Consider the following 23512-nt stretch of genomic DNA (forward strand, 5'->3'; position numbering starts at 1 on the left):
AAATATCGAAAATAATATTAATGAAAAATGAAGGTGCAGTGTTCACAGACAGCTTGTTAAATTTGTTACATTCAGTCAACCAAGTGCTTTCTCATAGACGCTAATCTGAAAGTGCTGCTGAGCCTGCACATGGTCAGAGGTACTGTCCCTCTCCATCATCATTAGACCTTTTTAACAACTTTTTCACACTCCATCACACATTGGCCAAAGTAGTTAAGTTGTTAGGTAGTAAGAGGAAACTCATCTGTTACAATGATAAATCACTGATACTCATTTACTTGCTTATGCTAGCTGTGTTTTCACACAAAGCGCAGATTGCAACTGATCTCAGAGCAATGAAAGTAGGGCCTGCAGCAGTTTGCCACACACGCTGGTCATCAGTTTCCTGTGAAAGACCAGAGGTTTATCCACAATGTGCATGAGCAAACCAAAAAAAAAAGCTGCTGCGCTCTCAACTCAGCTCAGGAGACAGACACACCTACTTTTTGCAATTTTCAAGAGTACAAAACAAGCAGGGCTTTCAGTATAATAGTCAACTGCAGCCAAAGACACAAGATAGAAGTAATGCATGGGATGAACGCAAATAGGTGAGGAGCTTTATGACAGCACTGTTTTTGAATTTATGGTTGTTTGTATGTTTTAATTTATGTATCTTTTTAAATTTGATGAGGCAAGCACTGCCTGGCTAAGAGCATGGCAAGCACTGTTTGACTTGCTTGTTCTCATGTAATACCAATGAGTTTGAACCACAAGCTTAGTTCAAACAGTTGATAACAGAAATGGGAGCTCTTCATAACAAATCTCCTTACTTTCATTTGTCCTAAAGGACAAGTTGTGGCAAAGTCAGCAATAATTCTGTCCCATGTCACCACCTGTGATCGTGTTCCATTTTCATGGACATTCTGAATAAATTTTATTTATACAGCACCAAAACACATCAACAGTCGCTTCGAGGCGCTTTATATTATAAGGTAGACCCTACAAAAATACATACAGAGAAAAACACAAAAATCATATGACCCCCCACCCCATGAGCAAGTACTTTGGCGACAGAGAAAAGGAAAAGCTTCATTTTAACAGGAAGAAAGCTCTGACAGAACCAGGCTCAGGGTTGGCGGCCATCTGCCACGACCGGTTGTGGTGAGAGAAGGAAGGCACAATGTCCGGGATGTTTTCCTCATCAGTTACATTACGCTCAAATTAAAAAGCATGAACAGAAAACAATTTTTTGTTTTTGTAACTACCAAGACTCATTGCAACATAAACCATAGAGACAAAATATTTTTATAACATTTATGAAGACAAATATTGTTTGTTTCCCACACTGTTGTTTGCTAATGATACAAAATTTATAGGAACATTCTACTATTGTAATGGAAAACTAGGGCGAGTGTTAGGAACACAGCCTGTGTTTCAAAATTTCTTTGAAAATGTTCAAGCTTAAAACTACCCATGCTAAAGTCCATCCATGAAATGCAGCCTTTATTAGTGGTGTATAATCAGAAAGCAGTAGGTTTCTAAGGTAAACTACAATTTAATATTGTTATTTATTCAGTATTTGTGTTTTCTCTTTATACACTGCAGAAAGAGGGAGAATGTGTCTGTGTGTCCCTGGCAAAAATTTACCTGTTGTGGTAATTTGATAAAATGCCATTTCATTCTGCCGTATATGACGTATCAGCAAATCACTCCCCTGAAAGAGAGCAAGAAAAAAAGCAATTACTGCAGGACCTTAGCTGATGTTGTAATTACGTGGTTGAGGTTCATGTCCAAGTACAAGAATAGTCCAATACTGCAAACCTCCATCAGTGCTTTAAACAGCATACATAAAACGAGTCCCTGGATCTAAAAGAAAATCTACATTGGGATTAGTTTGTAATATCTAATAGAGAACTTTAAAACAATGTCCACTTTTCTTATTTCAATTTGCCATGTATTTGTCAAGATATGATGCAGCATATCCCATACGCCATATTGACGGAGTTTTTGACCATTACAATCAATACAGAAAAAGAAGTAGTCATTTAATAAACTGTGGTAGCCTTGTTTTTGCTAAATCCACTGATTAAATATTTAATGAATAAAGTAATCTCAAAGAAAATCATCAGCTTTTTCCATAGGACATACAAAGTGGAAACTACCATTTAAAGTAGGGTACAAAAGCTAGAAAAAGAAAACAATACCGTCTAATTAATTGAATCCTAGGCGTGTCACATGGGTCTAGTGTGCGAGGACACCTAAATTGCATCAAGCAAATCTGGGGAATGGAACCCATATGGCTAATGGATATGGGTTATGATATTGTTTTGGAAAGCTCTGCAACACACCGTCCTTCAAATGCTACAGCAACACAGACCTCCACAAATCATTACAGCAGCATAATGGAACGCAGTTGATCAGACCCAGGATGAAGGGATGCCAGGGAAAAGAAGAAGAAGACTGTTCTGTGAATAATGATTATGGTCACCTTAGTCATATATCACCATCCGTGAGAAGTTGTCTTGGATAATGGTGTCAGTGCAGAGGGCTGACAAATTCCTGCACCATCCTCAGGTTTCAATCCTATAGTTACCCTCCTCTTCTCTCTTTTTGTGTCTGCCACCATAATTGCTTAGTAAGCAAGAAATGAATCCATGTTGCAGTAACCCAAACATATTTTCTAAATTAGAAATATGAGATTGACCATCATGAATGTGGAGTGATAGCACAGCAGGCCTCACTTTGACGCAAGTTGTTAGCAACTCTTAGCCAAGGTCAAGTTGGTATAGTATGTGGGTCCTTTCCTTAATATTGGATGAATTCAATTAGTGCTTCTACAAAGACAAACGTGAGCGAAATATAATGTGTGGTTGAGTAAGAGGTCAAACCAATGTAGTGTAGAAGGTTCTGTAAAATCAGGCCGATAGACTAATTCTCTCATGTTCGCTTTTCTTTTCACAGTTTTACTGCAGTTGGCAGCTCAACTGGATCGTCTGCCAGCCATGTGCTGCTCCATTTGTTTCTCTCAGAAGGTCACAGGAGAGAGTTTTCAGGCCCTTCCTCAACTTTCACGGCCACCCTGCCCACAGGAGTTATTAAGATGAATAGAGCAATATGCTGTCCTGGCTGCTGCTAGCTTTGTGCCATCATGACCTCTGATAACTCAAATCAGACCTTCGGGAACACATCTACAGTTACCCACTGATGAGATCCATGCTCAAGAATATGATATATCGGTGTCATTTTAAGGTGAAACAGAAATTGTAGGTTGCAGTAAATACAGACTATGCAAGTCATTAAACCAATACAGTGTTTGACATTACCCAGTGTGGACACTGAGATCAAATCCAGGAGGAAGTTTAGCATTTAGTATTTCACAGACTTTTTACTTTACAATTTTAAATCAAGTTAAAAGAACCAGTTACAGTATGAGAACCAGTTGTTCAATGCCATTCAATGTAACTGACAACATGTTTGAGGGATTTTAATGACAATCATTTTAAGTAATTAAATCAGAAATTGTTTAGTCAACTTTATGCCGTAGAGCCTTACACCTGTGCTTCTTTCATGGCCAGCAGGGGTACCTCCTGTGGTTACTCCTGGTTAAATAGATGTCTAAGAAAAAAACCCCTCAGTTTTCTTGCTCTAAGACCTTGTTAAAATTCTTGAAATACATTTAGAAAGCCTTTTTCAATTCTCTATTTCTATTTGACAATATTTTACCTTGTTTGATTTCCTTTGCTTGTTAGGCTAATTGATGGTTCTAAAATGGCCATGTCTCTCACTGTGTTAGAGTTATAATGGACTGGTCTCTCCCTTTTACCCCATGAAAGCAGGAATATAATATGCCCCTTCATGAACCTGAAGTGGATAACCAGTTAAGAAAAAATATTAATTTACTGAATCTGAAAACAAGGATAAAACAACAATATACTATACTTGTTCTCCAATGAGCATGCAACATTGTTGGATGTCTCAGCCAGCTTCGCACTGCGCTCATAACACCTGGGATGAAAAAAGCCAAGATGGCTAGGACGAAAACACTCAGCTTGAGGCTTCACAAAATTACTTATATGTTCAGTGGATGACATCATGCTGCCTACATCCAAGTCTTATATAAAGGTGGAAATATTACTAACTTATCATTTAAAATGTACTTTCTATTTCAGCTGCATATGAGTGTACATTGAGATGTGGATCTATTGATATGTTATACTGTATAATGATGGAAGAAAAGAATAACATTCAAGAAAAAAGTAATCTTTGTGCAGTCATAACAGCATTTGCTTCATGCAGCTTTTTTTTTTTTAGAATTTAGACAAAAGCTACAACAGTTAATTAATGCATTTCGTTAGCCTTTACTGAGTTAAAACTAGAAATATATGGTCTTGTTATTAGTGGTACTACTGCAATTTACAAGCAAACCCAGTTTTTAAGTCATAGAGAATGACAGATAACTTCTTTATTGGCTTGTTTTGTTTTTTGGGGTTTTTTTTGTTTTGTTTTTTTGGGTGGGATCCTGCATAGCCAGAATATTTTCACTTATAATCGGCAGATTAAAATTGGGGAGTGCAAAACAATATATTTGCACTGTGACTGCATAATTTGCTCTCTCTTCTTAATGGGCATAATGAAGAAAAAGTCCTCAGAGGAAACAAACACAACAGAGCACTTTTTACGTATTTCGACAGTTTGACGGATCAGACAAATTATTCCTGCACCCACATGCTACAGTACTGTGAAAACATTACCAATGATTTCTATAAACATTACTAATACACACTGATTATAAGATCGCTGTCTGAACAGTGGACCAACAGCAGGACTTCATAAATGGTAGCCATGTATCACAACAGACAGTGTCGATTCAGTTGTTCATCCTGAACTGAAACAGACCAAAATTCTTTGAAACTGAGTGGAACACATGACAAGAATTTCTCTACATTTCGCTTTCTACATACTCTGATAGTGTGGTTGGATCAATTTTGCTTAACTAATAGTGTTATTGCTTAAAGACTTTCCGTGTACCAGTCAGCAAGCACATAATAGTATTCACAATATCATAAAAAATATATTCCACTTAAAGGGTTAGAATCATATCCCTGTGAATGTTTCCCTTCACTTGTTACCTTGTCTTTTGTTAACTTTAGCAACTGATGCTAGTTTGAAGAATGGGACAATTAATCAAAACTGCATAAAAACTGACATTCAGAACCTTTTCAATTAAATTAATACTCCCCCCATTATTATACATACTACTGTGTGTGTTGTAACAGGACTGCCTTATCTAGTCTGTGACGTGGAAACACCAAGGAGGAAAAGTCAAACACCAAGCCGATTGCCCAACTTGCGTACTTTGTACCAAATAAAAAAACAATGTCCATTGTTTGACTTTAGTAAAGACAACATCAAACAAAGACAACCAACAACTGTAAAAAAAAAAAAAATTGTTTTGTGATTATCACCAATATGTTAAATTTGGAGCTCAATCATATTACAGAAAAAAATATCTCAGCTTCAGTAAAAACCTAGTGAACTATGAGCGCAAGAACTCTGTATGTATATGTATTAATGGTGATTTGATCTGAGGTCATATTGCCCAGCCCTACTAATAAATATCAACTCAGTAAATTTATAATCTTGTTTCTTAAACAAAATGCAACAAACAAACACAAAGTTATGACAGTAATATTAAAGCATAGCCTAGAAAAATGATTTGTCTTCCTCTGCCGGAGGAATCAAGCTGATTCATTTAACCACGGCACTCAGATCTGCAAAGCTAACATATCGACTTGTACCGGTACAAGTTACAAAACAACTTAATTTGTGAGAAAATCCACAGCAACAACAGATATTGCTGGTACTTCCTAATTTCTTTTTTTTTTTATTCAGAGCATTATGAATAAAAGACATGCATGTTAGGTAAACTGTCAGTGTGAGATGACATGCTTAAAATGCATAGAATTAAGTGCTTTATACAGGAGAATTGGACTTGTAGCGTAATTTTAGTGAAGTGCTATGTAAATGACTTTTTCCATTTCCAGTCTCAGAGCTGTTGAATGGTGTGAAGTCCAACACTGCAAGCAATGGATGTTCAAGCCTGAAATACAGTTGGCTGAGCCAAGACAAGCAAGGATACTGAAGAGCTTCCACGGGCAGCAGTATTTTCCTGTTGACATTAAACCTAAGCCCTTAACCTAATGTCACTGACTGCTCCACACTCTACCTTTCATCTTCATTCTCACAGACTGCCACAGAGCTTTAAGCACTTAGCTACTAACAAAAGCGCTATAAGATGGTAAATGTAGAGTAATGATGACAAGCAGCAGCAATGAAAATAGCACCTGCCGCCTGAGACAATAATAAATCACCTGCGATGAGAGTGACTGTGCACAGATACAAGCAAACAAGTTCAGGAAGGTCGAGAGGCAGAAGAAGAGCTAATCTGGACTAACCCTCTCCACCTCCTACAGCTCCAGCAAGGCTGAGGATAAATAACGGGCAAAGTGTTAATATAAGAACGTTTTTTTTTTTCCTTAGCTTGTGTTTACCTGTTCAGCATCCTCCCCAGGACACGCCAGCTACCCTTCCAGCCCGGCGCTGAGCAGGAGCAGTAACGGAGATCAGAAACCCTCTCAGCATCCCCCGTAAGCTCGCAGGTTCGGCTCCTTATGGGACAACTACTGGCAAGTGCGGTAGTGCAAGTTGGCTCCGACTCGGGATGTTCCGCTCAGCGCGCGTGAGCAGGTGCGAGATTAAAAATAATAATCATAAAAACACGCAGAACGGAACGCTCAGCCTGCGCCCGCCGGTGAGCACAGCGTCAGCTCTCCTCTCGTTTTACGCGGATCCCTGTTAGTTGAAGCCTTTTCTGAAGTCCACGTTCATCGCGGTGCCCTTCAGTAGCAATTCCGCCGCGGAGACGCGTGGAGCTCACCCCGTACCGCTGCTGACTGGTGGAGGCGGCACGGACGGAGCCGGGGCGTATTTCTGAAGAAGGAGGAGGGCGAGGGAGGGCGGATGCGCAACGATGTTGGATGCAAGGACGTCACAAAAGTTTCTAAAAGCGCAGAAGTGATTCTGAGAGCGTCCATCTGTTAGATAGAAAGATTACATATTCTAATTATATTCTATTTATTTTATGTGTTGTTTTAAAAATAATGATAATGGGGAAAAAAATCTTAGGGTAAAACCAAATTTGGAGCAACTTGAAGCAAATTTAAAGAGTATGGCGTTACGCGTTAGAGGTAAATAACTTTTTCCTGCCAATCTAATCACACAAGCAATACCAAATACGTGTTAGATAACATGATAGGCTGTCTGTCTATCTCATGCTGACAAGACATTTAACTAAAGGGCATAAAGGAAGAGACTGTCTATTACACATATCCATTTTGTTGCTGTTAATCATTATTTTATTTTTTTTAAAAACCTTTTTCTTTTATAAATTTTTGTGACTCACATAGGCTTGTTTTATGTGACCCTAAATTACTTGTGAACTGTTGCTAAATGTAATACTACTTTAAATGTTGATAAACCGGTAAGAGAGTTGTAACTTAAATAACTGGCTGTGATCTTACAGCATGAATAGATAGTGAGTGCAGACAAAAAGCTCCTGCTTGAAAACTCATTGTTACTGTATAACCTTTAAGCTGGTGTTACGTTTAGGTTGGTAAACGGTATTATATGATGATTTTCTATTCTAACTGAGAATTCAAAGCCTAGAGGCCTCTTTCAACCATTCATAAACTCATTCATGCAGTGCTTTTACATTATGCATAAACAATTTATCTAACATTCATGCACATTCACACACACTGCCAGTTAGTGTACTGGGTGAAAATTGAAGTTCAGCATCTTACACAAGGATACTTACACATAAGGACTGAAGGGGCCAGGGATCAAGATCTAACCTTCCGATTAGTAGACCCCTCCCTATCCCATCTGAGCCACAGCCACTTCTAAGTTGCTATTTCTAAAATCTTAAAACTACATTAGCTATGCATGGTATTGGCTTGCAATTGACTGAAGTATATATATCCCTACCTTACTTCATAATAGGCTTCTTCAAGCAGCTTACAGGACAAAATTTTGGGTACCTTTTTTGTTGGAAGGTGCTCATTCCTACTACCCAGCACATGCAGGTGCTGCATTTTGTATGCACACATCTGTTGCGTAGATTTTTATGCAGCAGTGTAGTCCACACTGTGGGCTAGTGCAAATGTCTGTTGTTCAAAATGATATCTTTATTCCCGATATTCTGCAAACTCTGCAGGGTGTGAGAAATTGAGATATATTTGACATCTTAGCTGATGTACAGCCTGAGGGCAAAGTGAAAATGGGCTTTATGTCCTATCAACAATATTTGAGCTTAATTGCCTTGATTGCCTATATGCTCACAAATTTGCCATCAGTCTGACGCAGCATATTTCATTTTGCTGGTAAGCAGCTCAGTCTGCTTGTGCAGCGGTCCTGCTGTTTCACCCAACACGAGCTTTACAAAAGCTATTTGAGGAAGGCTGGTGTCTTTGGCCTGCCAGATGGTCCTGTGTAAGAACTTTGAATTATTCAGCCATCCCAAAGCAGACTGAAGCTGTCATGTGTAAGATAACTTCGTTGGCTTCTGCCTGTGCTGGGGGAAACACTGGTGGATCAGTGCATAGAACTACTGCAGAGGCACCACCAGCTTATGCAGCTCCACATTCAAATTTCAGCAGTGCACAATTAAGGCCTGCCTTGTAGTTTACTGCAGCAATAGAACATATTTTTTCTTTCTTTTTTTTTTTATATCAGACTCAGACTGTGTAATGCTCTCACAGAGAGGAACGAGAATCATAAATTATTCACCTGATCCAGCTTTCATGTGTGAATGCTGAGCTTACAGTGGCAGTAGCATATCTAGAAACAAGCAGTTAAGCGTTTTAATAGATACACAGAATCTGTTTGTGCCACTCTTTAATGCATCAAATTAAGCCAAAGTGTGTCAAACACAATTATGGAAATTACTAAAGTTGGACAAGAATGTGTAAGAACTCATAAACCAAAACATTGTCATAAATTTTCCCAAAGACATCCTGTGAGTCCTTTAATGTGGTACAATTACCATATTGGCCATTAGTGATATTAGAGTGAAGCTTTACTGATGGCAGGGATTAGAGCTATAATTTAACAGGATAACTCCTGTCACTTTAACAGAGCCATTGACACTATGAATACATGCCATTACAAAATACTGCTGTATAACATATCACCACATTAGGGATGATATATGCCTCACATTTTATTTCCTCCTCACACCTCCCTCCTTTGCTTCTAACTAAAACCAGCCTCACTTTGTCAAGGTTGAGAAAATCTGAACCGCGGAGGTGGTCTCATCCCTATTTTTATTTGCCTTCAGTGTGTGAGGGCGCGTGCATGTGTGTGTTGGGGTAATCCTTTTTAAAAAAAGAACAAGAAATCCACTTCGAGGGTCGCTGTGCGTATACCTGAGTGTGTGAGGTGTGATCACACCGGGAGCAGCCGTTAATCCACTTGGGGGTTGGCACTTTGATCTCTGGCTGAGTAGCTCTACAGCGAAGCTCTCAACCTCACCTCCTCCACTAAGAATTATTCGAAATTAGAACGGAGACTTCTTAGTATGTCAAATTGGTTAATAGCACTTCTTCAGTCAAGAGGCCTGTCCCATCCATACACAGTACTTAGATGTGGGGCTCATTTTGGGTAAGTGTTCCCATTTCAGATGAAGGGCTCTCCACAAGAGGGAAATAGGGTAGTTATGTACTCTACAGAACAACCTGGGTGAAAAAAATTGAAGCCATCTGAGATCCTTATCTTCTGATTGCTCGCCATAAGGTCTCATAGGAAGTGTCTGCTAATTGCTTCTGACTAATATATGTATGGATACACCACAACTGTCTCCAAAACATGGGATGCCGTGAAATATGTAAATAAAAACAGAATGCAATGGTTTGCAAATAACTGTAATGTGTTTGTCCAACTCCTTGCTGTTTTCATTCCTGCTAGCCAGCACATGTAGGTGCTGCATTTTGCATGCCTTATCGGTTATGTAGATTTATACAATGAATGTTGTGTAACAGTAAGTAAAAACAAAGAAGTATCAAAAACATGAGGTAAATGAGTACTACAAATTCTAAAATAAGACAATATTGAATAAGTTCATAATCACAACTCATATTTGGTTAATGTGCACCTCTCTGTATTTTTAATTATTGGTTTCTTTCACAGCATGTCTTTTGTCCTTTCTTCCCCCCCTTACCCCAACCAGTTGCGGTCGCCCCTCCATGGACCTAGTTCTGCTGTTTCTTCCTGTCAAAAGGGAGTTTATCCTTCCCACTGTCACTAAAGTGCTTACTCATGATTGTTCGGGTTTTCTATGTTTTCTTTGTATAATGGTTGGGTCTTTACCTTACCAACATAAAACCCCTTGAAGGAACTGCTGTTGCCATTTGGTGCTATAGAAATAAAATTAAATTGAATTAATGTTAGGGCGTCTGTTCTGTCCAGACTTAACTTGGACTTAACTGGCATTGTCAGCGTATACAATTATCCATGTGAGCTTTGCTGTGAGCTTTGACTTCTTCTCGTTCTTCTTTTTTTAAAAATATTTGTGCAATGTCTTTGGAAACACATATCCCTAACCTGGTCATCACAGCAACACAGCCCTGGCTGTGAGGACACAAGCCACTGCATCTGCTATTGACAGCTGTATTTATGGAGGCAACCAATCAGAAAGAAAAAGAAGTCTAAAGCACCTGGTTTCACACAGTCAGTAAATTGCAGGGTTGTAATTATAACATAATTAAGAATTATTTTGAACTGAATCCTGCAACACTACTTTAGTAGAGCAGAGAGTAAAAAAAAAGACAACATATTAAATTATGACATTGAGAAATATGTGAAAAATTAAAACTGGCTTTGAATTTTATGCCAGCAAAATGTTTCAAAAAAATTAGGGAGAGGGCTAAAGGGAGTTTGTAATGCTTAAAAAACTTTTACTCTTACGATAACTGGCATCATGACCTGGCATCAGAGGAACATCCTAGAGAAATGTCATCATCTACAGTACCACATTCAGAGGCACTCCACTAAAAATAGAAAATTCTACAAATAATTTTACAAAGGAAATTAATATGTGTGCTCAGGAGAACACGTCATCACAGCATGCACAAATGCAAGTTAAAATAATAAGAAAAAAAAAAACATAAAACACCAAACACAATCCAGAAAAACTGCTGCCTGTTTCTGTAATTATAATCCTTTGCTATTTAACTATATGCATCAATACTACAGGCAGTTTAAAATACCTCCAAAAGGAATTTGACCAAAGTTGTGAATGGAATGGAAACTGTGTTTCTGCTCTGCATTTCCAATTAAGCCATGTGTAACTGTGAACTTTTTTAATTAGCTTCAGTTAGGTGTGTGACAATGACTATCAACTGAATATTACATGGTAAAATAACTAAAAACACTAAGAATTTTAAAGGAGGCAGAGGATCTGCTTTTACAACAGCTAAGGACAGCAGTGCAAAGAAAACCACAGTAACTGTAAATTTATGATCAAGGTTACTTTAAAATCAGAAACATACTTTTTATATGTTTTTATCCATTTATGGTCTCTATCATCACTTTGCAATTTTATTTAGATTTTAATAAATTAATCAAAAAATACCACAACAATGAAAATGCAGTTAACTGGTTGCATTTTTGCTTTTTTAGGTGTGTCATTGTATCTGCACAGTGATGCACTGGGTTACGGCATTATTGAAAATGATATGTCACCTCCAACTTGTCATCTGTCATCAAGCACAATTCCTGTTTTGAAAGGGGAAACTTTAATCACGGGGAGCCGTGATCTTTTTCCTAAATCTGTCTAAGTAATTTTTAAGTGCCTACATTTACTAAAAAGTTAAAGTGATAATAAAAGGTGAGTAAAAAAGGAAACAAATGAAAAAACACACACGTCAAAAAAACAAAACAAGACAAAACAGAAAAACTCAGAGTCCCTGCATGCACATTTGGTTACCCCTGCATGTGCATAGAGCCTTCTATAGTATTAGATTTCAAGCCTGTCTTTTATAATGCATTAATGTGCAGTTAACAAATCTGAAAAGCTGTTATTAAACATTTCTGTAAAATTGTCAGTAGCAATGTCTGCAGAGCCCTGCAACATACTGGATAGGCTCCAGCCTCCGTGTGACCCTGATGAAGATAAGTCAAAGACAATGGATGGATGGAACTTCTGAAGATATATGTATTAATTATGCAAAAAACAATACTATAAGGATATTAAGTTTTTAATGACCTCACAGTACTGTATTAGCCAACAGAGCACTTTGCTCTCAGGATGCTGGCTTACTTGTGGCTCCCAGGTTATTTAAAAGTAAAATAGGAGGCAGAGCTTTCTTCTGCTTCTGTAGAACCAGCTTCCAGTTTGGATTGAGGAGACAGAGACCTTTTCTACTTTTTAAGGTTAGGCTTAAAAGTTTCCTTTTTGATAAAGAATATAGTTAGGGCTGGATTAGGTGACCCTGGATCCCCCCTTAGTTATGCTTTGTAAGGCATTAGCTGTTGGGGGATTCCTATGTTTCTTCTTTACGCACTTTTCAGTCTCTGTGCCACTTTGCGTTTATTCCTTAGTTATTATTAATCTCTGGCTCTCCTCCAAAGGCTGTTGTGAGGTGAAGTCATGATGCTTTGCGGTTTCTCATATATCATAAATTATCTTGAGGCAACTGTTTGTTTGAATTGGCCTCTATAAAAATAAAACTGAATTGAATATATTGAACAGCTAATATTAGCAATAGTACTACTGACTGACTGATATAATCACTTGTTCCTTCTCCTGCTTGTAACATTCAATTGTTGCATGAATAGACCACCTCGTCTGGTTAAATCACATCAAAACTAAAAATCCACAAATTGCACTGCATTCCGTAAGTAACACAGGTTAGAGGAAGCTAGACACATTTCAAAAAAGGAAACAGCAACTGTTAAACCAACAAAGTAAAAAAAAAAAAGGTTTACACTTTAAATACACCAAAAATCTTTTGTTACTTCATGACTTATAAACAACATGCACCTCACTAGAACACATATATTGACATTTGCATACATAACATGCTGCATCTGTCAAATTCAAAGAGGGGAGGGTGAACTGTGCTCCCACAGACACAGACACAGGCTGTAAGCCCTCCATGCCTCTCTGCTGGCTTCTGCCACTCCATTGATCTCTCATACATGACATTCATGTCCAATGACTGCCCCACCTCACCTCAATCATGTGGGAAGAAGTGCCCTTTCTTCCACCTGTTTGATGTCAGCTCCTGTAGGAGGCAGGAGCATGCTGATCACCCATACATTTCAGACTCTCACGTCTGCTTTGTCATTACTGTATACATGTTGGAAGCTATATCTCTGTAATGTCATATATAATCGGCTTAACATATGTGTATTCTTTTCTGCTTAAGTTTCCTTAAGAAGACAATGTTGCACATTTAAGCCAAATGAATACAGTCTACTCACACAATCTATTAGTCTCATTTATTTCCCCCAATTTAATTTAATAAATTACCCAATTTAATCTAATAAATTAAATTAAATTAATTTAATTTCTGTCCTGTCTGGCAGCTTTTGCAATCAGAAATGATGTGAATACACTGATGTGCCAAACACGTTTTTGGTTTTCCAAGATGAGTTCTATACATTCTCTATAGGCTCCTCTTATTGAATTTTTTCTTCTACATGTTTTTCTTTATTAATTTCTATTAGTTTTATTTCAGTTATTACATCATATATGTAGTGTGACGATGTTTGAGCTGACAGGCAGGAGGGAACAAAAGGGAAGAGGAGAGAAAATCTAAGAAAATCTAATAAAAGGATAGAGCACAAATGGAAAAGTGTGATGTAGAACTCCCCCAGGAGCCAGAGGCAGACAAAGGTAGATCCAGGAGATCCGGGTCATCTGCAGCCCCTGTGAGTACCAAAGACCTGAGGCTGTAAAAAGCCTTATCACGGAAACAAGACGCCATATATGTCCAGAAAGCCGCCGTCTTCTCAAAGCTCTTTTAAGATGGACTTTGGCAAGGAAGGAAATTTTTCTGTGGTCAGAAAAAAAATCACATTTAAAATCCTTTTCTGAAAAATAGGGACTATTCATAAAAATTGCTGCATTTTCTAAAATGTTAATGCAATTATTGAGTTAAACTGAAGACTGAACTTCTTGTTTGGTTGTTTGATTAACTTTAATTGTTTGGTTTAAAATCCACTTTGGTGGTTTACAAAGGCAAAAATACAACAATTGTGTGATTTACTAAAGGGTTATGATCCTAACTATAACCAGTAGGAGCAAAATATAAACCCTGAGCGGGACAGAATGAGATTCACAATTCCTACATCATTGACAGTCTTCTCTGAGGTGAAAGCATTGTTTCATGCAATTAATTTATTTCTTTATTGGCAGCAAAAATATTACATAAAAAAAATGAACTGAACTGAAAAAAATTTGTGTGTGTGACCAAAGATGAACATAATTGTTTGCCACTCAACAATTCTTTTCACTTGCATTTTTCAATGTCACAAAGTTGAAAAAAAAAAACACCTATCAGATGCAAACTATGCATTTCTGACTACTTCTTCAGTGCCCATTGTTTCAAACTGACTGCAAGAGAACTGACCAACTCAAAGACAGAGCACCCACCCCCATCTCACGATTTGGCAGCAAACCAAGCAAAACAACACACACGTGCCACACGCAAATATAAATGCTAGCAACGGCGTTGGCCACTTAAATATCCTATACTGTAGGCACTACATAGATTCATAGAAGTATAAATCAAGCTTGACACTACTTCAGCACAACACAACTGATGCTCTTCACAGAATTAGGAAGATGGAAAATCCAACAGTTATATCTTTAAAAAGGTTCACCTGTAAGCTCTGTCAGGTTTAACAGGGATAGGATTAGATCTAGCTCTCTAGGATGCCATTATGAGAAACAACAGCTACTAGTCAAGAATATAAAAAGAAAACACTTTGGGATTTGTGTAAGGCTTTTTCATATTAGATAATTGAGTGTTGGTGTTTTCCGTCTTACTCTTGGACCAACAACTACAAAATCACTTTCAGTGATGTGGAATTTCAATTTTCCACCCTCAGTATAGCTATCAGCTCAATCTTGTACTAAAACAGACAAAAACATCCGTTCCATTTGATTTATATAGCACCAGTTCACAACAACAGCCACACCAAGGTGCCTTATATTGTAATGTAAAATGGTGACAGTAGGAAGAAACCTGCGGTAAAACCAGGCTCAGGATGGGGCAACCACCTATTTGCTCCACCTGGTTGGGGGTGAAGAAACAGAGAAGACAGCACAGAGAGATAGGACAACAGACAAAGTATAGGAGAGAGAGACACAGAGCTTTATCATTGGTAATGATTAAATAGTGCTAGTGGTGTATAAACCCACAGAATCTGAAGAAATATCTATGAAGACGAAACACTCAGTGCATCATGGGAAGTCCAGCAGCCTAAGCCTACTACAGCATACTAACTAAGGGCTGGTTCAGGGGCATCTGATCCAGCTCTAACTAACCTTTATAGGAAAAAATAAAACGAACTAACATAAAATAAAATCTTTTAAACCTAGTCACAAAAGTATAAAAAGTGGAGATAGAGAACCAGAATATGATTAAGATATAGTTTGGAACATCAATATGTCAGTGTTGTATATGCCCTTGAGGTACTTTTCAAAATGTCCACTCTGTAGCTACAGTAGAGGAGATGCTGCTGATTTATACTTTAATAAGACTTAGATTACATTATATATACAGTATGCAACTACATTTCAGTTAGCTTAGGATCTTATTGACATTGATTTCTAGTGCACCATGCTGCTTTTCAGGCAATAATCCACCGTCCATACTGGAAGGTACCAGGCCCACATAATTGCTTTCATAAGACGTTTATGCAGTCTCTTTCAATTTGCCTTCACACTTACAATCAATACATTGATAGAGAAGAAACTGTACTTACTGCTACTTGGCAAAGATTTTAAAGAAACTTGCTCACAGAGCTGGACTTTGTTTGCATTCAGCATGCAGAAGTAGAGTCTGAAACAGTTTGTTCATCCTGATGTTCCTCCTCTATCCCCTCTGGCTCCTGTTCTGGTCATGCTTCATGAACCCTGGCTGATGTACAGGTGGATGTCAGAGATGGTGGCGTGGTGGGGAGGGCTGAGCAGACATGGGCCATGGCCTGTTTGCTGATAGGATGAAGAAATCCATCATTATCCTCTGCTAGTCATTCCTCTCACGCTACCCAGGACCTGGCTGTTAATTGCCCCAAGAATTTGTCCAAACAGAGATGCTGAGAGGAAATACCGGTGACAGGGACTGTGAATCAATCTGTTTTCAAAGAGGATCTTCTTTTCTTTATGAAACTAATTTTTAGGTGTGATTTACCACTAGGTGTTTTGGTATTAGGAAAGCTAGTAACCTATCTGTGCAAAAAATTCCATTATCCATACACTTTGCAACTGGAGTCTTGGGTTTAAAATAGGCTTCACTGGTTGTTAAAACGATTTCATATTGAACAGACTTATTTAGCCAGAAGATGAAAGTTGGTTTCCAGTTCTATCTTTTTTATACTCTTTAAGGTAAACTATCCACCAAGTAATTTTCTGTTAATTTACTGTCTAAAAGACATCTAAATCAACTTTTGCTTATTGGGCTGGGTTGTGTACGGTGGCTGGGAAGTGTAAAGCGCAACAAATTAAAAAACGGCAACAAATTAAAAATCCGCAACAAATTAAAAAACGGCAACAAATTAAAAAACCACAACAAATTAAAAAACGCAACAAATTAAAAATCCACAACAAATTAAAAAACCACAACAAATTAAAAATCTACAACAAATTAAAAAACCACAACAAATTAAAAAACCACAACAAATTAAAAATCCACAACAAATTAAAAAACCGCAACAAATTAAAAATCCACAACAAATTAAAAATCCGCAACAAATTAAAAAAACGCAACAAATTAAAAAACCGCAAAAAATTAAAAAACCACAACAAATTAGAAAACCGCAACAAATTAAAAAACCGCAACAAATTAAAAATCCTTGACGGAAAGGGATTGTCTGAAATACCGGAAGTCGAGAGTGATGTCACGCGAGGGGGCGTGGCCAGGATTTTTGGTTGAGGCGCCATGTTTCTGGGCCGAACAAAGCGCTAGCGAAAGAGGAGCGAAAGTACACGGATAACACCAGTTCGTACTTGCTGTGCGGTCGGTTGTAAAGTTAGATAGCACGACCGGCAAGGGAATAAGGTTGAAAATGGTTTATCTTTTCATTCTTTCCCCACCTGGAAGCAACATGAGGCAGCTCATGTATCGGATGTTACCAAAAGAAGGCGTCTAGTCTGGATAGCAGCTGTGAGACCAGCTGATATCCAGTTCTCTTCCATCTCCAAATATCTGTTGGTGTGCTCCAGACATTTTCATTCCGGTAAGTTATAGATATGTTCATATCACTCTTTATCGGTCTTTTAAGTCTGACATCACTAGCCGTGTCTTGGCTCAAACTCCCAAGAGCACCTGCAGGTCCATAAATCACACGATCACTGTGGCATCACTGAGTGTTGAAAAACTATCTAAAGTCTTTCATCTGTAATAAAATGATCAGCGTTCTGCTCTACCATGTGTAACAATTGAGTTTATCATCCAGGCATCCATGAAAACGAAATTAGCAGGAAGTTAGCTCGCTAGATTCCATCTAAATACAATATAGCATGTCCTAACTGAGGGATTTTGGAAACAAAGTCAAACGTACAGCTCTGCTATCACTTCCAACATAAATGAAGACAGAAAACTAAACAGCAGTGACGTTTGTAGGGTACTGAAGTTTGGCTAGCTGGTGTAAAACGATGTGCTACGTGACCGTTAGCGACACAGCTATGTTAGCATAATATAAACACTAACTTTTTCCACTTGATAAAAGTTATCGTGAGGATTCTCGGTGGTCAGGAACAACGGCACTTCGTGTCCATCCCGTGTAGATGTTAGTGAAACTGTTGGGAAGACAACATGAACATTTTATTTATACTGTATAATCTGCAGATTCTGACAGAAATCTGCATATCCTTTGAAGCACCGCTCCTCTCTAAAATGGCAATAAGGATAATTATTAGGCCATATGTAAATAACAAAATAACTTAAAGCAAAGTCTGAAACAAGTCTTTATATTTAAGGGCCATCAGTCAAACAATACTGTTTGGTCTGGGTCTAAACAGAGCGTGTTGTGTGTGACATCTGCTTTTGCATATGTGGGCCACTTTGAGGGTTCACAAAGGAGCGCGTTTGCTGTCACATTTTATTTGTAGTGTGAACAAGCAGACAAAAAAATCGGAATTGAGCATTAAGACCTGCAGTGTGAACGTAGCCATAGTGAGTTCAGTGCATTGATGTGACATTGTCCTGAAGGATTTAGTTATTCTCAGTGGTTAAAGAAATTGCAATTATTTATTCATATTTATTAGAAATAATCCTAATTACATATCTTGCTTCCGTGTTTGTGTCCTTTGTCACAAAAATACATTTTTTACTATAATACATTGATTAATGACCTGCAGAATCTCCTTATCATATGACGTGTCCATAATTGTCACCTAAAGTCAAACTTTATGCTTTCTCCATAAAGTGATTACATACTTTAGTTTCATTTTCTGAAGTCAGGTTTCTGAAAGAGAACAAGCAGATTTGGAATATAACATGCAGCGTTCTATAGATGGATACATAAAAAAATGGAAAATTACATGTATGTGCTAACTTTCTAAACACTTTGTTACATTTATGATAAATGGATTTGAAAGTAGATAAAACACATTTATGTTGGCCTTAGCTCATTAGAGTCTTTGTCTTTAAATTAACTAGTAACTTGTATGTTTCAGGTACTGCACTCTCAAAGACTGAATGAACCAGCATTGCAGCCATGGGTCATTGTGAGCATCACAGGGAAGGTTGAAGCCGCCCACTGCACCTGTATGGCCGGAGTCGTGGAGACCTGCAGCCATGTCGCTGTTCTTCTTTTTAAAGTAGAAGCAACAATGCGGATCTGTGGCACAAGGGCTGTTACAGATGAACCTGCATACTGGGTTTTGCTGGGTAATATGACCAAGATACAGCCAGAGGTTGGCCATAAGATAGACTTCTCCTCTTCAGCTGCCCAAAAACGGCTCTGGATCAAAACATAAACAGACCATCCGTATTGACAGGTAAAAGGAGTCGTCCTCAAAAAAGAAAAATCCCACCTGCTACTGTGGAGGAGTTGTCACTGCTATTGGATACTTTGCTGGAGCACAGTAAAGCTGTGGGTTGTGGGAATGACCCATAATGTTTTATATAAGGGTCTAGATTTATGCCTGAAGTGCACTGCCATGTAAATAATTTGCATTTACTGAATATGTACTGACTGAGTACCACTGTTCAAAAGTTCAATAAAGAAACAAACTAATTTTTGCCTCTTTTTTATTATAGAACATCACATCAGTTACAATGTAGAATCCATGTCATTTATAGTTTATAAAAGACAAAATGTTTACACAAAATCATGACAGCATTTACACGATATCACCCACTACTAACACTACTTAATTTACTATCAATTACTTCAATTTATCTTCTGAAAAATTACCGCTATTTATACAGCACAAGACTTAAGAATATTTAACAGGAGCAAGTTTCATTTTCCCCTGGTTTTACTACCACACTGTTCATCAAAACGGCAGCAAACCTTCACCATCTTATCCAGAAGGGTCACCTCTTCACCCTCACATGGAAGAAGTAATCTGATTGGCATGGTGGTATGTTTGAAGCAGGTCCCTTGTGTAGCGCTGGAACCCAGTCACGATGTTTCATCCATTTCATTGGCTGGTCTGCTGCAATAATGCCAAATAATTAGCAAGTCTATAAATAGCACGTAGTTCTGCAAAATCACTCATTAGGATGTTTTTTTTTTCTAATTTGCTATGACCTCAGAGTGCATTGAAAAGAAAACTAATAGGCTATCTGGTCTTTAAGTGATGGCGTGACAAATCCTGCTTCCAGGCCTGAAGTAGTCTGCGTTTAATATGGGTTTTGTGTTGTTAACATGTTTAATGTTTTGTATTGTCTTCTATTTAATCTCAAAAAACTCCTAAAAACAGGAAGTGACCACTGTTGGCCTCCCACTGCTTCTATCACCACTAATCATTTGAAAGCTCAGTTTTTAAAACCTTACGATGTAGCTACAGCCCAGCCCATGCAGCAGTATATGAATGACTAATCCTATTCATCCTTGTGGATGGATTATCTCAGTTGTTCTCCTGGCTGAAGTTTGGTCCGTTTACAGCATCCTGCCATGCGATTACATTTGTTCCTGACCACCGAGAATCCTCACGATAACTTTTATCAAGTGGAAAAAGTTAGTGTTTATATTATGCTAACATAGCTGTGTCGCTAACGGTCACGTAGCACATCGTTTTACACCAGCTAGCCAAACTTCAGTACCCTACAAACGTCACTGCTGTTTAGTTTTCTGTCTTCATTTATGTTGGAAGTGATAGCAGAGCGGTACGTTTGACTTTGTTTCCAAAATCCCTCAGTTAGGACATGCTATATTGTATTTAGATGGAATCTAGCGAGCTAACTTCCTGCTAATTTCGTTTTCATGGATGCCTGGATGATAAACTCAATTGTTACACATGGTAGAGCAGAACGCTGATCATTTTATTACAGATGAAAGACTTTAGATAGTTTTTCAACACTCAGTGATGCCACAGTGATCGTGTGATTTATGGACCTGCAGGTGCTCTTGGGAGTTTGAGCCAAGACACGGCTAGTGATGTCAGACTTAAAAGACCGATAAAGAGTGATATGAACATATCTATAACTTACCGGAATGAAAATGTCTGGAGCACACCAACAGATATTTGGAGATGGAAGAGAACTGGATATCAGCTGGTCTCACAGCTGCTATCCAGACTAGACGCCTTCTTTTGGTAACATCCGATACATGAGCTGCCTCATGTTGCTTCCAGGTGGGGAAAGAATGAAAAGATAAACCATTTTCAACCTTATTCCCTTGCCGGTGTTGTGCCAAAAAGTGATTGTCTGCCAAAAACTGATTTCCAGTGTTTCTGTGTATTTTTTATGTGTAATATCTTTACGTATGTTCGTAAATAGACTTCGGTGAACAGGGGATACAAAGGGGTTACATAAAGAATTAAAAAATTATCTGTTTTTTAAGTATCTTTACAACTTGTACTTACATTATAACCAATCCGGTCCTTTATCCCCACTTAAAATATTTTTACAGAACTATTGTAATATTTGCTGCCATTTCTGCTGTCCTGTTGGGCAACTTACTCTTACAAAATACATTTTTAATGTTAATGAGATTTTTTTTTACTGCATAAATAAAGGTTATATAAAAGTCGCTGCCAAAAACTGATTGCGGCTTGTATCTTGCTACACGAATGTTGTTTGTGGCTCAAGATAACTTTATGTCATCCATAAGGGATGCATTTGACATATGTTTAACATATTATAGCCCAACAAGTTACTTATAGCACTTTAAATATGAGCAATCGCTTTTTGGCAAATACCGGAAATCAGTTTTTGGCAGACAATCACTTTTTGGCACAACACCGGTCGTGCGATCTAACTTTACAACCGACCGCACAGCAAGTACGAACCATAGCTGGTGTTATCCGTGTACTTTCGCTCCTCTTTCGCTAGCGCTTTGTTCGGCCCAGGAACATGGCGCCTCAACCAAAAATCCTGGCCACGCCCCCTCTCGTGACATCACTCTCGACTTCCGGTATTTCAGACAATCCCTTTCCGTCAAGGATTTTTAATTTGTTGCGGTTTTTTAATTTGTTGTGGATTTTTAATTTGTTGCGGTTTTTTAATTTGTTGCGGATTTTTAATTTGTTGTGGTTTTTTAATTTGTTGTGGATTTTTAATTTGTTGTGGATTTTTAATTTGTTGCGGTTTTTTAATTTGTTGCGGTTTTTTAATTTGTTGTGGATTTTTAATTTGTTGCGTTTTTTTAATTTGTTGTGGATTTTTAATTTGTTGCGGTTTTTTAATTTGTTGCGGTTTTTTAATTTGTTGTGGATTTTTAATTTGTTGCGGTTTTTTAATTTGTTGTAGATTTTTAATTTGTTGCCGTTTTTTAATTTGTTGCGCTTTGCACTTCCCAGCCACCGTAGGTTGTGGGAGCAGCAGCCTACACAAGGACACCTAAACCTTCCACAGCCACCTCTTCAAGCTTATCCAGGGGAACACTGAGGTATTCCCGGGCCAGCTGTGAGATGCAATCTCTCCAGCATGTCCTGAGTCTCCCCCTGGTGGGACATGCCAAAAACACCTTACCCAGGAGGCATCGTTGTTCGGTGTCTGAACTACCTCAATTGGCTTCTATCAGTGTGGAGGACTAACAGCTCTACTCTTAGCGCCTCTCAGATGACTGAATTCCTCAGTCTAGGGGAGAGGTCAGCCACCTTTTCGGGGAAAGCTCATTTCTGCTGCTTATATCCGCAATTTCATTCTTATGGACACTACTCAGAGCCTATGACTATAGGAGAGGGTATGAACATAGATGGACCGGTAAATCATGCTCAGCTCTCTCTTAGCCACAATTGTCAAATGCAGAAATGTTGTATTTTCACTGTCTTTACAGTTAGTTTTTATTGGATTTGTAAAGAATAGTTAGATTTTCTTTAGTTGTTCTAAAAATACTTAACAGACCAACGACTTTCCATAACAACACACAAATAGTTAGGTTGTTACAGCTGGTGAATCTTAATTGTTTACAACGAAAAAATAAGGGACTTGAGCTTAAATTGCTTGGGCCCCACTTTTTATGGCATTTACACTCCAAATTGTAATTGTATCTTGCAGGTGGTTGTGCCAGTATTACCATGTCACCTAGATGTGTGGTGTGGTCTGCTGGGGCGGCAGCATCTCTGCTGGGGACAGGAAGAGACTGAACAGGGTGATCCGAAGGGCCAGCTCTGTTCTAGGATGCCCTCTGGACCCAGTGGAGGTGGTGAGTGACAGGAGAACGGCGGCTAAGCTGTCATCCCTGTTGGACAACGTCTCCCACCCCATGCAGCAGACTGTGACAGCACTGAGCAGCTCCTTCAGTGGGAGACTGCGGCACCCACGGTGTGGGACGGAGAGATTTCGCAGGTCTTTCCTCCCCACTGCTGTCAGACTCCACAACAAAGACTTTAACTGAACAAACACACACATCCACACATGTGCAATAACACTAAGTGCAATAATCTTTTCTGGCATCGTTGTATTTTTACTCAGTTGTATATAGCATTCGTATTCGCATTTCATCTCCGACAAAGTTATCCCCGAGAGAAGTAAAGCAAGTGTGTAAGTCCATCTCTGAATGTTTGTAAAGCATTCCTGCGTTAAGCTTAACAACTAATATATGGAGCGACTGCCTCTCTCTCTCTCTT

At 38.4% G+C, this 23512-nt stretch overlaps 1 protein-coding gene and 2 long non-coding RNA genes across 6 annotated transcripts in view; 1 reads left to right on the top strand and 2 right to left on the bottom strand.

Moving 5' to 3' along the window:
• Positions 1–6933, bottom strand: part of LOC113037374 (heparan sulfate glucosamine 3-O-sulfotransferase 5) — a 142936-nt gene extending 136003 nt beyond the window's left edge. For 2 of the 4 annotated variants that reach the window (XM_026194370.2, XM_026194368.2), the window contains exons 1-2: positions 6531–6933; positions 1627–1693 (exon numbers count right to left, since the gene is read on the bottom strand). The gene's annotated coding sequence lies outside the window, so the exon portion shown is untranslated. The remainder of the gene's footprint in view (positions 1–1626; positions 1694–6530) is intronic. The other 2 variants (XM_080289866.1, XM_080289865.1) reach the window with 1 other exon arrangement.
• Positions 6934–17195: 10262 nt separating this feature from the next.
• Positions 17196–19509, top strand: LOC145420548 (uncharacterized). Its single transcript, XR_013901871.1, has 2 exons — positions 17196–17505; positions 18947–19509. It is a non-coding gene; the product is annotated as an uncharacterized LOC145420548 (long non-coding RNA).
• Positions 19510–21682, bottom strand: LOC145420547 (uncharacterized). Its single transcript, XR_013901870.1, has 2 exons — positions 20931–21682; positions 19510–19933 (listed from the first exon to the last, which is right to left on the bottom strand). It is a non-coding gene; the product is annotated as an uncharacterized LOC145420547 (long non-coding RNA).
• Between the last annotated feature and the right edge of the window lie 1830 nt (positions 21683–23512).

This window comes from Astatotilapia calliptera, chromosome 15 (genome assembly GCF_964374335.1).
Source record: "Astatotilapia calliptera chromosome 15, fAstCal68.1, whole genome shotgun sequence".
In the NCBI taxonomy this organism is placed as follows: domain Eukaryota; kingdom Metazoa; phylum Chordata; class Actinopteri; order Cichliformes; family Cichlidae; genus Astatotilapia; species Astatotilapia calliptera.